Source organism: Sciurus vulgaris, assembly GCF_902686455.1.
Source record: "Sciurus vulgaris genome assembly, chromosome: 9".
NCBI classification, from domain to species: Eukaryota; Metazoa; Chordata; class Mammalia; order Rodentia; family Sciuridae; genus Sciurus; species Sciurus vulgaris.
This window is the reverse complement of record NC_136469.1, coordinates 95,887,378-95,901,778: the sequence shown is the minus strand read 5'-3', so window position 1 is coordinate 95,901,778 and position 14,401 is coordinate 95,887,378. Positions and strand designations below refer to the sequence as shown.

Genomic DNA, 14,401 nt, shown 5'->3' with positions numbered 1-14,401 from the left:
ACTTGCTAAACTATGAACATTCCATGAAATTAGAATTTTCCTAAGCAAATCTCGTAAAAATTGGCAAGTATTTTATAGAGGTGTTAATTCCTGTGGGGATATTATTATAAAATCATATATTAATATAAAAATAAAACCACTTATAACCACTGAAAAATGGTCCCCTTATCCCCCTCTAGGTTCCTTGGCTAGGCTGCAAATTAAATTGACATAAGACAGATGAACATAAACTGTATTGAATTACATGCATAGGCACAGGAACTCCCCAAAGTCAGAGAAGGATCAGATGACTGAAGCTTCTAAAGCATCCAGGGCTACAGAAAAGAATAGGGATTTGGGGCTTCTGCTGGATGCTGGTGACAGAGGTCTTGGGAAGAAAAGGCAGATTTCAAGGTGAATAAGAGTTATCTTGTTATGCAGATAAAGGCTCTCCAACAGCCCTGGGATTAGGTAATAGTCTGTGTTGACCTGATGCCCGTCTTCAGTGTTAATCTTCCCTGGTTGACAGATTCTGGGGAAGGGGTTTCATGACCAGTGAGTTCCTTTTGAAGGCTCCCTCCTCAGGAAGAAACTGGAGCTCTGAGAAAGACCATCTGCATTTTCTGTCCCTTCAGTAATGAAATGACTTCAGTTTCAAACAATCAGCGTACCAAAGCATCATGATTTGGGATAGGCATTTTCTTCAATATTGAGTAGAAGAAAACATACGCAGTAAATCTAAGAATATTAGAAAAGAAATACATTTGTTAGCCAAAATGATCTCTTAAAATGCAACAAAATTCAATTATATTAGTCATTCTAATTTCCAATGTTAACTAAAATACGGATACTCATTGGCTTATGATGGAGTAACAACCTGATAAACCCATCATAAGTTGAATTAATACATTTTAAGTAAATGCTAAATTTAGTGCACCAAATCCACTGAAAATAACAGCTTGACACCACTGTCCCAGCCCTGTAAGAAAATATCATATGGTATACTGCTAGTCAGGTAAAAGGTCATAATTGAAAATTCGAAGTACAGTGAATACAGTATTTAGTAAATACAGTATTCAGCAAACACTGTATTTACTGAATGTAATTTTCAGACCATTGAATTGAAAGTAATTTCAGACCATTGTAAAGCAGAAAAATGGTAAGTTGACCATCACAAGTTGGGACACTCTGTACCATTGTTTTCATTATATGGTTTCATTGAATTTTTGACAAGAATAAAGATGAATCAATATGAATAGTTTAAAAGTAGTATTTATACATAATCCACTTCACATCATTATTGAGAGATAGAGATGGATGTGAATGACAGTCTCTGAATAATTCATTAGATATACTTAATGATTAGAAGAGTTGTCTATTTTCATCTTTGGAAAATATTTATTATGCCTTATGATGTAATCATACTGGTAGATATAGGATACATTTTCCTGCATTCACAGTGAAGTTTTGTACATGCTTAACCTCTTTCTTTCAATTTTAATAATGTTATTTTGGTATTATTGTCTGGTTTCACTTTTTTCATTGATCTTAGTCATAATGCATCATTACGCTGTGAAGTCACAGCAACTGATTAATATTACAGAAATAGTTACTTTCTGAGGCACCCATTAAAATCCTGCTTTTGGTGTTTATTTTACTTTTATGATCAGTTTTACCAGTGCAGTTATTTAACTGTAGTTCTATTCAAATTCAAGTTAGTAAAATATGTTGTATGCATTGCTGGAGAAATTCACTTACATGAAATACAATAGCAGAATAAGCAAACAATCATTAAAAATCAATCCTTTAAAATCTCACTCAAAATGTTCCTCAAAAAATAGTAAAAACAAGACCAATTCAATTTTCTCTTCTAGGCACTGCTGCGTTCCAGGTAACTCGCCAAGGGAATATGGTGATTTAATTGTCTGGATGGCACAGCAAGAGACCCTCTGAAGTTGGACTGAGGTTGGCTCTGTAGTGTCTTGCTTCCTCTCACACAAGCGCATACTTTCTTTGGATACTCAGCATGATATTCAGTAAGCATAGATATGAGAGGCTAACAAAGAAGAAATGCTGTTATTTATTATTCAGTACTCTCCTGGGGTCCCTTGCCACTTGGTGTTAACATACTTCCATATGAAATATTTAACTCTCAACAGTTCTTTCCAGGTACAATGAAATCAAACAATGTACATAAGTTAGGAAAAATAGGATTAAAAGCTTGAATTTTTATCAATCTGGATGCTTTGATTAAAATGTGGCCAAAGGTTTTGTGAATAATTCCTATGTACCTTGAAAGATGTTAGAATTCATCTGCAGAAATCTTGAGAGTCAGTCATTTCCACGGACTCTGCTGATGTTTGGATCTTACCTGTTGCCAAAGTCCATGTATTAGAGGCTTAGTTCCCACAGTGGAGCTGTTGGGTCGTGGTGGAACTCTTTCAGAAGTGGGACCAAGTGAAGGGTCTTTAGGTCTTTGGGGAATGTCCTTGGGTGGGGGGCTGTGAGCTTCTGCTTCCTTTCTCTTTCTCTCCTTTCTTGCCCACCAGTTGAGTGACTTTTCTCCCCTGTCTACTGCTGCCATGTATTGTTTACCACGGGGGCTCGGGTAATGGGGGTGAAGGGCACAGTGTCAATAACCACACAGATACCAGGAGCCAGGTAAGAGCAGGTGAGCTTGTAACTGCTGATTCATTTATTGCGGAAGCTTCTTCTTTTATTGAATACCTATCTAATCAGTGTGTCAATCAGCTTGTTACACCACTCGAAACCACCAATCATTTAGTCTCCTAGAACCACCAATCATTTGAGGATTTTGTATTTTGCACCAATGGGGATATATGACTCCACAGCCATGTATGTTGTCTTGCCACAGGTCAAAAAGCAACAGGACCAATCTGTCATTCACTGGAACCTCCAAAATTGTGAGCAAAATAAATCTTTTTTCTTTATAAGTTGATTATCTCAGGTGTATTTGTCAGGGTTCTCTAGAGGAACAGAATCAACAGGAAGCGTGATTATAAAAAGGGATTTATTAACTTGGCTTACATGACCCACAGCTGGAAAGTCCACAGTGGCCATCTGCAGGCTGGAGAGCTGGAAGAACCAGCAGCTGAGCAGTCCAAGAGTCAGAAGCCCCAGAACAAGAAGGATCAACTGTGCTACCCTAGTGTGAGACCAAGGCTTCTAGAAACTACCTGGAGAATCACTGGCAGAGTCTGCTTCGGAGGAGTGAAGAAGCAAGAGTCTGATATCCTCAGACATTGAAGCAGCAATCAAGAACCTGCATCCGAACTTGCATCCGCATCTGCTTCCTTGTTCTTCCAGCCTTTACTCCATCCTATTGGGTGGTGCTGCCCACACTTAGGGAGGGTCTCCAGTTCATTACCACACATTCCAATCATTCCTAGACTTGCCCTCCTTGACACACCTTGAAGCCTCTTAATCATAGGCATCTCTTAATCCAATCAAGCTGACAATTCAAATTAACAATTACATCAGGTACTATTATAGTAATAGAAAGCTAACACAAAACATCCATTGTAAAAATGACTTTGATAAAACAACCATTTTTTTTTTTTTTTTTTTTTTTTTTTTGGTACTGGGGATTGAACTCAGGGGCACTTGACCACCGAGTCACATCCCAGCCCTTTCAGCCCTTTTTTTTTTTTTTTTTTTGGCGGTGCTGGGCCCAGCCCTTTTTTGTATTTTAGTTAGAGACAGGGTCTCACTGAGTTGCTTAGTGCCTCATTGTTGCTGAGGCTGACTTTGAACTCTCATTCCTCCTGTCTCAGCCTCCTGAGATGCTGGGATTACAGGCGTGTGCCACCAAAACAAACATTCTTGATTACTACTTAGTTGTTTGCTTTGTTAGTACTTCTTCACCCTTTATTTACAAACACTTAAAATATAAACAGATACATTGATACTTAAATATACAAAAAACTTAGATGCATAAATTAAATACCTACATAGATACGTAAATAAATTCATAGATTATAAAATTAAGTAAAAAACACTAAGACCATTCCACAAAAGATGTGAGGAAGACAGTGTGTGATGGGCTGACAGATCTGGCTCCATGAGAATGTTCTAGGCCAGACTCTAAAGGAAATGACTAAACAGACTCCATTTTGCTCTGAGACTCCATGTTATGTAGGAAACAAGCTTCTCCCATGGGAACACCCCGCCTCTGTGCCCATCATCAGTTACTTGGTGTGACATGTTTAATAATATACAATGACAACTCCTATGTAGTAAAAAATTGCTCTCTTTTGATCCCTATTGCTCCTAAACAATGTACCATGTGAACAGTGATTGTGTGGATGTTAGTAACCATTCTTTAGTTTGTACCTAGGTAAAGGTCATTTTGACCCACCGCCCCCTCTGTCGATGATCTGATGATGTTAATGTGTAATTTCGAATCATAGCAACAGACACTTATGATTAATGTGATTTTTGGTATAAGAACCCCTCCAACCCTGTGGTCGGGGCTGTTCTCCCAATAGCCATTTTTTGGGGCATTGTGTGAGACAGTCAGCCAGCCAGCTTAATAAAGACTCTCAGATTTGGACTTCTCAGTGGTGATTCGGTCTGTTCTTAAGTTGCGCCCCATAACAAGTGATCTATAAGTAAGTGAGAGAAAAGTTTAGTCCTCATGTGAAGGCATGAAGGTTCTTTGCGTCTCTTGTTTGTTTTAATCAATGTGTGTGTAGAGGGGTGGGGGAAGTCTGAATTCAGTTATAGAAATTTTAATTTTTGTTTTGTCAAAGACAAGTTATGCCAGGTGCAGTGGCATATGATTATAATCCCAGCAGCTTGGGAGGCTGAGGCAGGAGAATCACAAATGTGGAAGCTAGCCTTAGCAACTTAGTGAGACCCTATCTTAAAATTAAAAATAAAATAAAATAAAGAGCTTGGGATGTGGCTCAGTAGTAAAGCATCTCTAAGTTCAATCTCCAGTAACCACCTCCCAATCCCGCCTCCCCAAAAAACAAGTTACCATACACTTAAAGATCTAATTAGTTTTTATTTGCAATTCTAGAATTGGCAATAGTTCATTGTTTAAAACACAATGGTTATTCTGAGGAGCTGAGCAGAGGGGGTTGACTTTACAGGCATAAAAAGGCTTAAAAGAAGACAGGACACAAAAATCTGTTGTTCCTTTCAAAGTTACTCTTATGGTTAAGATATTAGTTTTCCCCAAAAGTTCATGTGAGGGATAGTAGAAGAAAGTTCAGAAGTGAAATAATGGCCTTATGAAAACCTTAACCTGATCAGGGGGTTGGGGCACTGATCAGGTTAACTAGGTGGTAACTATAGGCAGATAACCCAGGGATTAACTGAGTGGTAATTATAGGCAGGTAGGGTGTGGCTGGAGGAGGTGTGTCACATGGGCATGTCTTTGGGGTTTTTGTCCATTGTGAGGGGTGCCATCTTGCCGCTTCCCAGTGTTCTTGTTCTAGAACTGCTTTCATCGGACTCAGAGCAATGGAGCCAGTCATCTATGATCTGAGACCTCTGAAAGAAACCCTGACCCACAAATAAACTTTTTCTCCTCTAAATTTTTTTTTTTTTTGGTCAGGTCTTTGTCATAGTGTCAAAAAAGCTAACTAAAACAGTTGTTTTACTTATAGAGTTAAAACAGAGTAGACTTTCTTATTGTGCTAACATGGATAATCTGGAATTTCCTAGAATTTTTTTTTTTTTCAAACTGACCTGTTTCAAAGTTCAATTTGTTTGTTCAAAACATGTTAAAACATGCATAACTCTATTATGGGTTTGGTCTTTTTAATATCTACTAAAAATAAGAAAAAAGAAAAAGAAAAGAAAAGAAAAAAGAAAATGCATTTTACATTGACTGCTGAATTAGTTTCCTATAGGACATAACAAATCACCACAAACTTAGTGGGGACACACTAATGTCTTATGATTCTCCTGCCTCAGCCTCCTGAGTGAGTCTTTGATTCCAAGGTAGCACCATTTCTCTTTTAAGGTCTTCAACCTGATTAAATCTGGCCCAACTAGGATAATCTCCCTTTTGATAAATTCAAAACTACAATTCAGGACCTTAATTATTTTTGCCAAATTCCTTCACCTTTGCTGTATTCCACTGCTAGCAGCAAGTCTGGCCATACTTCTACTCAGGGGAAGGATTATGCAAGATTTTGTGGCATTGGGAATCACTTGGGTAATAATCACTATAGTACCTGAGAAGAAATTGCTTTCTTGAACGAATAAATCCTGATACAAATGTTCATGACAGCCATTTTCTTCTACTAAAAATCTATGGGTTTTGTTTCAGCTAAAATCTAAGGATAGGGGCTGTGGCTCAGTGGTAGAACACTTGCCTCTCACGTGTGAGGCATTGGGTTCCATCCTCAGCACCTGTCTTGAGTAGTGAGTAAGAGAAGAATCAAGTTTGGTTTCAACAAATGGATTTTATTCATGCAATGCACACCCAACTTAACATTTCTAATGATAGCAAGTCACAAATACATTGAAGATTCACTCCCTTATTCACCCAGAGTCTAATCCTCATGGACTTACTCAATGCAACGTCTCTTAGCCAAGAAGTCAGTCAGCAAGACCGAGGGGATTCTCAGCCGGAGCCTCTCTCAGCACCTCGAATGTCTTGGATGTCCTCGGGTGTCCAATAAGCCAGAGGCTGGGTGGTAGTCATCTCTGCGGGAGAGGTGGTTGGTCATCGGACCTCAGTGACAATGGTCGATCAGCAATCAGTGAGAGAGTGGACAGCAGCCGGGGCAGTCAAGAGACAGAGAAACGGTGGAGTCCTCTGGTCATGGTGCTGCTGACAGTTTGCTCCAAAAGTTCAGGGGTGTAAGTAGTGATTTTCAGCCCAGTCATGCTCTGATCTTCACTGATAAAAGCCAGAACATGACTAGACTAGGAGCCACCACTCAAATCATAGATAAAGGTTCATATTGGCATTGTTCAGGAGTGTCATCCTGCCACACAGCAAATTTGTCACCAGGTGCCTTTATTTTAGTTTTACAAGTCCAGGCAAATACCAAATACAGCTTATTATTACTACAATAACACAAACTATAGTACTTTCTATTATTTCCTTGTCTCATTACAGCACCACATAAAAAAATGAATAAATAAAGATTTTGTGTCCATCTACAACTTAAAAAATATTAAAATATTAAAACAAATAAACCTAAGGATAGGCTAAAAAATACTCAGTGGACACGTTTACCTTTGCTTATAATGAAATATTAAAACAAATGTATGCAGCATTAATGTAAAAAGTTATTAACTAAATTTTCACTTGCTAGTTTTAGTAATAAGAATATGAATAAGATTTAATGTATTAGGATATAGATTACAAAATGATTATAATAACAATGAAAACCATGAAAGATAATAAATTTAGTTTGATGACCTTACTTATTATTACATGTTTTCATCTTTACCCCTGGATGTTGGTTCTCAAAGTCAAAACTTCAAGGATTTAAAAAAAGGTAACCCTAGGTGTGTGTGTGCATGTGTGTGTGTGTATGCACATGCATTCACATATGACTATTTTGACTGTGCTTACTTCCAGATCAGCCAGCTGTACCTCCAATCACATACTCACACGTATTCATGTATGCACGTTCTATGTGGCAGAACTTACTTTCCTTATTTTCTATTAGATCTTTTTCATGCCTCATGATGTTAATGGAAATAATACTTCAAGCTTGCCATTTTGGGACCATTTCTCTCTGCTACTTTTTCCCCGTTTTAGTTTTACATTACTCTCCCTACTAGTCTTTATAACTTGTGCACTAAGGGAATTTTCTATTATCATTTCTCTTGGTGTTGCTGTAGTTCTTATGAATAATCCCCAAATGAGGGAAGTTACAGATGCTGATGATTTTTTCCTTTTAAGTCAATCTTTACTCTTTGTTTCAACTGGTTTCTTTCTAACCTAATGTTTAGACCTAAACATTCTTTGGAACAAAAATTTATTTGCCCTTTTTGATATTCCTTTTCTGACTCATAACTTACTCCATTCCTCTTAACCTTTAACCCGCCTAGCCTTTAGCCCTCCTTTTTTATAGCATTCTCATATCTGCAGCTGCATTCTCATAATTTAACTTGCACGTTGGTTGATCCCATGCATCAATGAAATCTTTGTTTTAAATGTCTCTTTGATTACTGTTCCCTCTTATGCCCAATTTTCTCTTATTCCTGTATTTTCTTTTGCTCACTGCAATACCTGGAGTAGTCAGTCAATTAAAATATGTCAAGCTGTCAGAGTTGGTTTCCTTTAGCAGGCAAAATCTGCCAAGTTACCTTCTATTCAAAAAATTGCTAACAACATTCTTTGCATGGATGGTATTCAGATTATGTTAAAAAACAGGCTTCTCTGGATGCAGTACTGTCCACTGGAATCCTTACTCTGGTAAGCCCTGAGATGCTTTATTTCTGTGGTGCAGTAATAGAGTCATGCCATGGAAAATATTTTTCTCAAAGGAGCAGAGTCTTATTCATGACACAAGTATGGATTCAGAATGCTAATGATTAAATTGACATTACTAATAAATAACTTGTGGTATCTATTATAAAATAATCCCCTGTAAAAACACTTCTAAAAGAAATACCACCACATAAAAATTATAAGCACTTGAAAACAAATGCCTGATGATCATCAGATTTATGTTCTTCTAACAAAAATCCTTTGAAGTCATGAAAAAGGTAACTGTCATGAGTTACCTTCCTTTGCTAACTTACTAAGAATTCCCTCTTATGTAGGTTCTCTTTCTACATAGATGATAGCAAAACTACATATAAACAAAATAATGACAAATTTACATAAGCATATAAAATGTGCAGTGGACCAAATGGACATATGAATTTGGGAGAAATATGAAGCTTTCACAGAGAGATCAAGGTCAACAGTAACTTACAATTTTAAATATAGTGTTTATCCAGAAAGTGAAGCTTCAGTAGAGATGTGGAGGAAATGAAAGGGAATCATTGAGGATATTTTTGGAAATAATAATCCAGTTAGACAAAGCAGCAGCAAGTAAAATTCAGAAGTGGAACTGTGTGTTCAACATGTAACAAGGGATTACTTTGTGGAGAGCTGAACACGCAGGAGAGTAAGTGGAAGCTGAAATGGAGAAGGCAGCACTGCCCAGTTTTTTTTTTTTTAGATGACCCTCGTACTTTATTCACATACAAGGAATAAGCCAGTACAAAATAAATGTTTAAAAAAATCCCCTTGGAGATAAAGACATAGCCTCCACACTGCCTCAAATCACAAACAAGTGTGCCCTCTCCTGGTGCACTCAGGGCTGCTGGGCTTCTTGCAGGAGCTTGAGTAGGGGGTCATCAGCCCTAAGGGCGAAAGTGAGAGTGTGCTGCTGGTAGTACTTGGGGTCACACTCCAGGTTCTCGATCACCTCAGCCAGCAGGTGAGCCGGCTCCACACTGGAGCCAAGCACCTCAAAGCCCAGGGCAGTGAAGTGCACGTGCAGGTGGTAGTAGGAGGGCAGGTAGTGCAGGTACACACGGAGATGGTCTCCCTTCACCTGGTAGCGCTGCAGGATGGCTTCCTGTCCTTCACGAAGGATGTTCCTGAGCAGCAGCAGGTGATCTTGAGTAAGGTCCCGAAGTGATTTGAAGCCCTGACGATGGCAGATGGCAATCAAGTGCAGGTCATCAAGCTGCTGTTGGTTCCACTTGAGGTCAGGGATGAGAACAAAGCCATCAGAGTGGTCTGGGTTCTCATAAACAATCTGGTCAGCGTCAGCCTTCTTGTCAAGAATGTTATACACCCACTAAATGCCGAGGCTCTGGGTGTGTTCTTCCTAAATACCTTGGGCTTAACTCTTCAGTGAGACTTGGAGGTACTGCAGGCTTTCCTGAGAAGCAATATGGTTTAACTCTGTTCCCAAATTTTTACTGTGGACCTGTAGCACAGATACAAAAAGATATTAAAAACACACAGGCAAAGGGGGAAGTACACGAGGTGTAAATACCACAATGTATGGCAAACCCCTATGGAGGCACCTCAGAATGTGCCAACTTACCCAGTCATCCCTTGCCTTTTGGATCAAAATCGTTCTATCCCTAAGAGTAACCTTTATTTTGAGTTATGGTAATCTTATCCTTATTTCATTGTTATACCCAATGAGACTATGTCTCTAGGCAATATAATTAGTTTTACTTGTTTTAAAATTTATGTAATTGAATTAAACTGTATATTTTTATGTCAATTTCTTTAACTCAATATTTTCTTTGGTGACCCCTATCCTGCCACCATATAATAGTACATAAATGTAATTTGTTCATTTTCACTGGTCCATAAAATAATTTTTAATCTTATCTACTTTTGGTAGATATATTTAATGTTTCCAACATAGGTTTATTATAAACAATACTGCTATCAATATTCTTGCCTAATAGATTATTCTTTTTCTCATTAGTATTTAGGAGTAGAATAGAGGGCCCATAGGATATGTATAGTGTTACTTTGTTAGATATTCACAAACTTCTTTTCAAAATGATTTTCAATCACATTCTTACTAGAATTAAATAAAAGATATTCTTGCTCCATATCCTGAACAACGTGTGGTACTACCATTTTACCTTTCTCTAATTGCCTTTCTTCCATCCTTCTTTCTGCTCCTTCTTCTGTACTCTATTTCTTATCTTCCTCCTCTTTTTCTTCTTCTGCCATTTTGTAAAGTGAGTTTTGATTTAATTTGCTTTTCCTGATTACTAATGAGGTTCACTTCTATTCTATCTATTTATCTCTAAGTTGAATTTGTTCTTTAGTAAAACTTCTAGTATCTTTTCACATTTTCTATTAGGTAGTCTGACATTTATTGAAGAAATGCAGGAGTTCTTGTACATTGCATAATACTGTATGTTGCAAGCCTAGTTCCCACTCTGAACCTTGTCATTCCACACTTTTGTCTTCACAATAAGTATGTCACAAAGATATTCTCCTGTTTTATCTTCTGGGATCATTCCTGTCTTTCTTTTCATATTTAGAAATATAAGTAATACTTTTTGAATAGTCACCCATTTACTCCAGTGTCATATACTATGAAGATTATTATCTTCTTATTTTCAAATTCAGCTAGTTCCTATACGAACTACTAGGTCCTACTCAAGGGCTTGTTTCTGGACTCTTAATTTTTTTCTTATCTGATTAGTTTCCTCCAATACCATGGTGCCAATATTAGTTTCATGGTGTTGACATTAAAAACTTCCACAAACTTGATTGTTTAAAACAATGCAAATTTATTATATTATAGTCCTGTGGATCAGAAGTCTAATATGGGCCTCACTTGTCTAAAATCAGTGTTGGCAATCATTTCCTTTCTGAGTTACCAGAATAGAATCTGCTTTCTTATTTAGGTTTTTGGCAAAATTCGGTTTCTTGTGGGAGGGACAGAGTGCCATTCTTGGTTTGAGGAGTTACCTATAGTCTTTGGCTCCATCTTCAAAGCCAGCACTGTTGGGTGGAGTCCCTCTCCATCTTTAAATCTCCTTTGCCTTTTGTTGTAGTATTATGTCTCTCATACCAACTTGTCTGCTCCCTTTTCTGCTTGAATGGATTTATAATTAGATTGGGTCCACCTGGATACTCTGGCATAATCTATTTTATGGTTTCTACTCTTAATTACATCTGCAAGATAAAATTTACCACATAAAGTTACATTTCTGCAGTCTCTCCGGTAAAGGAAAGAGATCTCTAGGAGGCTGTGATTCTCCAGCCATATCATCCATACTTCTATGTAACTTCGTATTAAGTCTAAAGTTTAATAGTGTAGGTTCTACTTTATTTTTCTTGGAGGGATCTTTTCTCAAATAAGCTTTTGGGGTTTCATTAAAAAATGAAGTAGTTATTTTGATTGTAATCCCAATCTATAAATCAATTTCAGGAGCATTTGTGTTTTACACTCTTGAGACCTAATCATTAATACCGTTTGTTTTTTTCTCTGCATATACTTGTCTTTTACAGGTTTTTAATTTTTTTCTTTAATTTCTCTGAGCAAAGTTTTTTAGTTTCCCCTAGGGAGGTTATGCTTTGTTTTATTCCTAAGATCTCACATAATTTTAATTCTGTTATACAAGGGATGACTTTTTGCTTCTTTTTATAAAGCAAATTTTAACTCTCACTTCATACTTGAAATACATAAACTGTTTTAGTCACCTTCTTTTTGCTGCTGTGACTAAAAGACCAACGAGAACGATTTTAGAAGAGGAAGAGTTTATTTGGGAGCTCATGGTTTCAGAGGTCTCAGTCCATAAGTAGCCAGTTTCATTTCTGGGGCCCGAGGTGAGGATGAACATTATAGTGGGAAAGTGCTGGTGGAAAAGTGCATGAATGATCAGGAGCAGAGAGAGACTAAAGCTCAGCTCACCATATGTATACCCCAAAGGCTTGCTCCTGATGATTTGTCTCCTCTAGCCACACCCTACCTGCCTTCGGTTTCACTCAGTTAATCCATCAGGATTAATTCACTGATCGGGTTAAGACCCTCACAACCCAATCATTTCACTTCTAATCCATTTTTGCATTGTCTCACACATGAGCTTTTGGGGGGTGGGTATCTAATATCTAAACCATAACACTGTCTTTAAGGATTCCTGTGCATACAGTCAAACATTGCTGCCTTCTCAATCTATTCACATGTACCTTTACCTAACCTTACTTTAAGTGCTTTACTGTTTTTCAGCATTAGGTTAATGATGCGATGCCACTGCCTTGTATAAGTATCTAACCAAATTATGTTTCCAATTTCCTGAGATGAAGGATGCAATATCTTCAGGACAACTACAGGGACAAATCTATATCCTAAAAGAATATCTGTTAAGGACTGTAATTTAATGATTAAATTATAAATAAGGATTTAAATAATGAAAAACTGTCACATCAGCAATGCTGTCACTACCCCAGTGTAAGTAATAATGCAATTGTGTTATTCACTTAAAGTTTTAATTGATAATCCAGTCTCTAATCATTATATTTCTGTCTATAATGACTAATTTTACTCCTTGGTATTTATCCAAAAGAATTAAAATCAGCATACTATAGCAATATATGCATACCAATATTTATAGCTGCACAATTCACAATTCACAATAGCCAAGTTATGCAACTACCCTGGGTGTTCATCAGATGAATGGATAAAGAAATTGTGCTATATATACATAATGGAGGTTTACTTAGCAATAAAGATCAATGAAATTATGTCATTTACTGGTAAATGGATGTGAACTGGAGCATAATGGTAAGTGAGATAAGTTAGATTTAGAAGTTCATGGAAGTCAAGAGTTGAATATTTTCACTTGTATGTGGAAGCTTGAAATAAAAAAGAAGAAATAAAAAGGAGATCTCAGCATTGATTTTTCTGAGTCTGGCTTATTTCACTTAGTCTGATGTTCTCTAGGTTCATTTATTTGCCAGTAAATGACATAATTTCATTCTTTATTTCTGAGTAGAACTCCATTGTGTGTATATACCACATTTTCTTTATCCATTCATCTACCAATGGCTGGACAATTTGCCTATAATGGATTGTGCTGCTATAAACATTGGATACATGTATCACTACACTATGCTGATTTTAGATCTTTTGGATAAATACCAAGGAGTGCAAGAGTTGGGTCATATGGTGGTTCCCTTCCCAAATCTTTAATGGAGTCCCCATACTGCTTTTTAAAGTGGTTATATTAATTTTCAGTCTCACCAACAATATATAAGCACACATTTTCCCCAAAATCCTCACTTGCAATTATTGTTATTTGTATTCTTGGTGACCACCATTCTGACTGGAGTGAGATGAAATTACAGTGTAGTTGTGACTTGCAACATCCTGTTTGCTGAGGATATTGAACATTTTTTCATATATTTTTTGGCATCTATATTTCTATTGAAGAATGCCTTTTAAGATCTGTCATTGAGAGAGTTATTGGGTTTTTGAAGCAAGCACTCTACTAACTGAGCTATATCCCCAGCCCCCTGGGTTTTTGATGTTAATTTGTTTTGCATGCTTCAGATTTTCTGGTTATTAATCCCCTGTCATAAACGTAGCTGGTAAATCTTTTTCCTCCCATTCTGCAGGCGGCTCTCTCGCTTCATGCTCTTGTTTCCTTTGCTGTGCAGAATCTTTTAAATTTAATGCTATTTCATTTATTGATTCTTGGCTGAATGTTTTCTTTCATATGTGGAAGTCAAGGAGATAATAGGAATAATAAAAGGGATCTCATGAAAACAGAAGGGAGATCAGTAGAATTCAAGGGTGATGGAAGATGGGAGGCAAAGGTGAAGAATTGGGGTATGAAGTTAACCAAATTTTGCCATATATATGTATGAATAAATTAGAACACATTTGAATTTTGTATATAAGTACATTATACAGAGCAAAAAATAAATAAAATAAATAAATAG

At 37.1% G+C, this 14,401-nt stretch overlaps 1 pseudogene across 1 annotated transcript; it reads right to left on the bottom strand.

Moving 5' to 3' along the window:
- Positions 1-9,157: 9,157 nt before the first annotated feature.
- LOC306669285 (m7GpppX diphosphatase-like) lies at positions 9,158-11,406 on the bottom strand (annotated as a pseudogene). Its single transcript has 2 exons — positions 11,335-11,406; positions 9,158-9,803 (listed from the first exon to the last, which is right to left on the bottom strand). The product of its transcript is annotated as a m7GpppX diphosphatase-like (transcript).
- Positions 11,407-14,401: the final 2,995 nt, after the last annotated feature.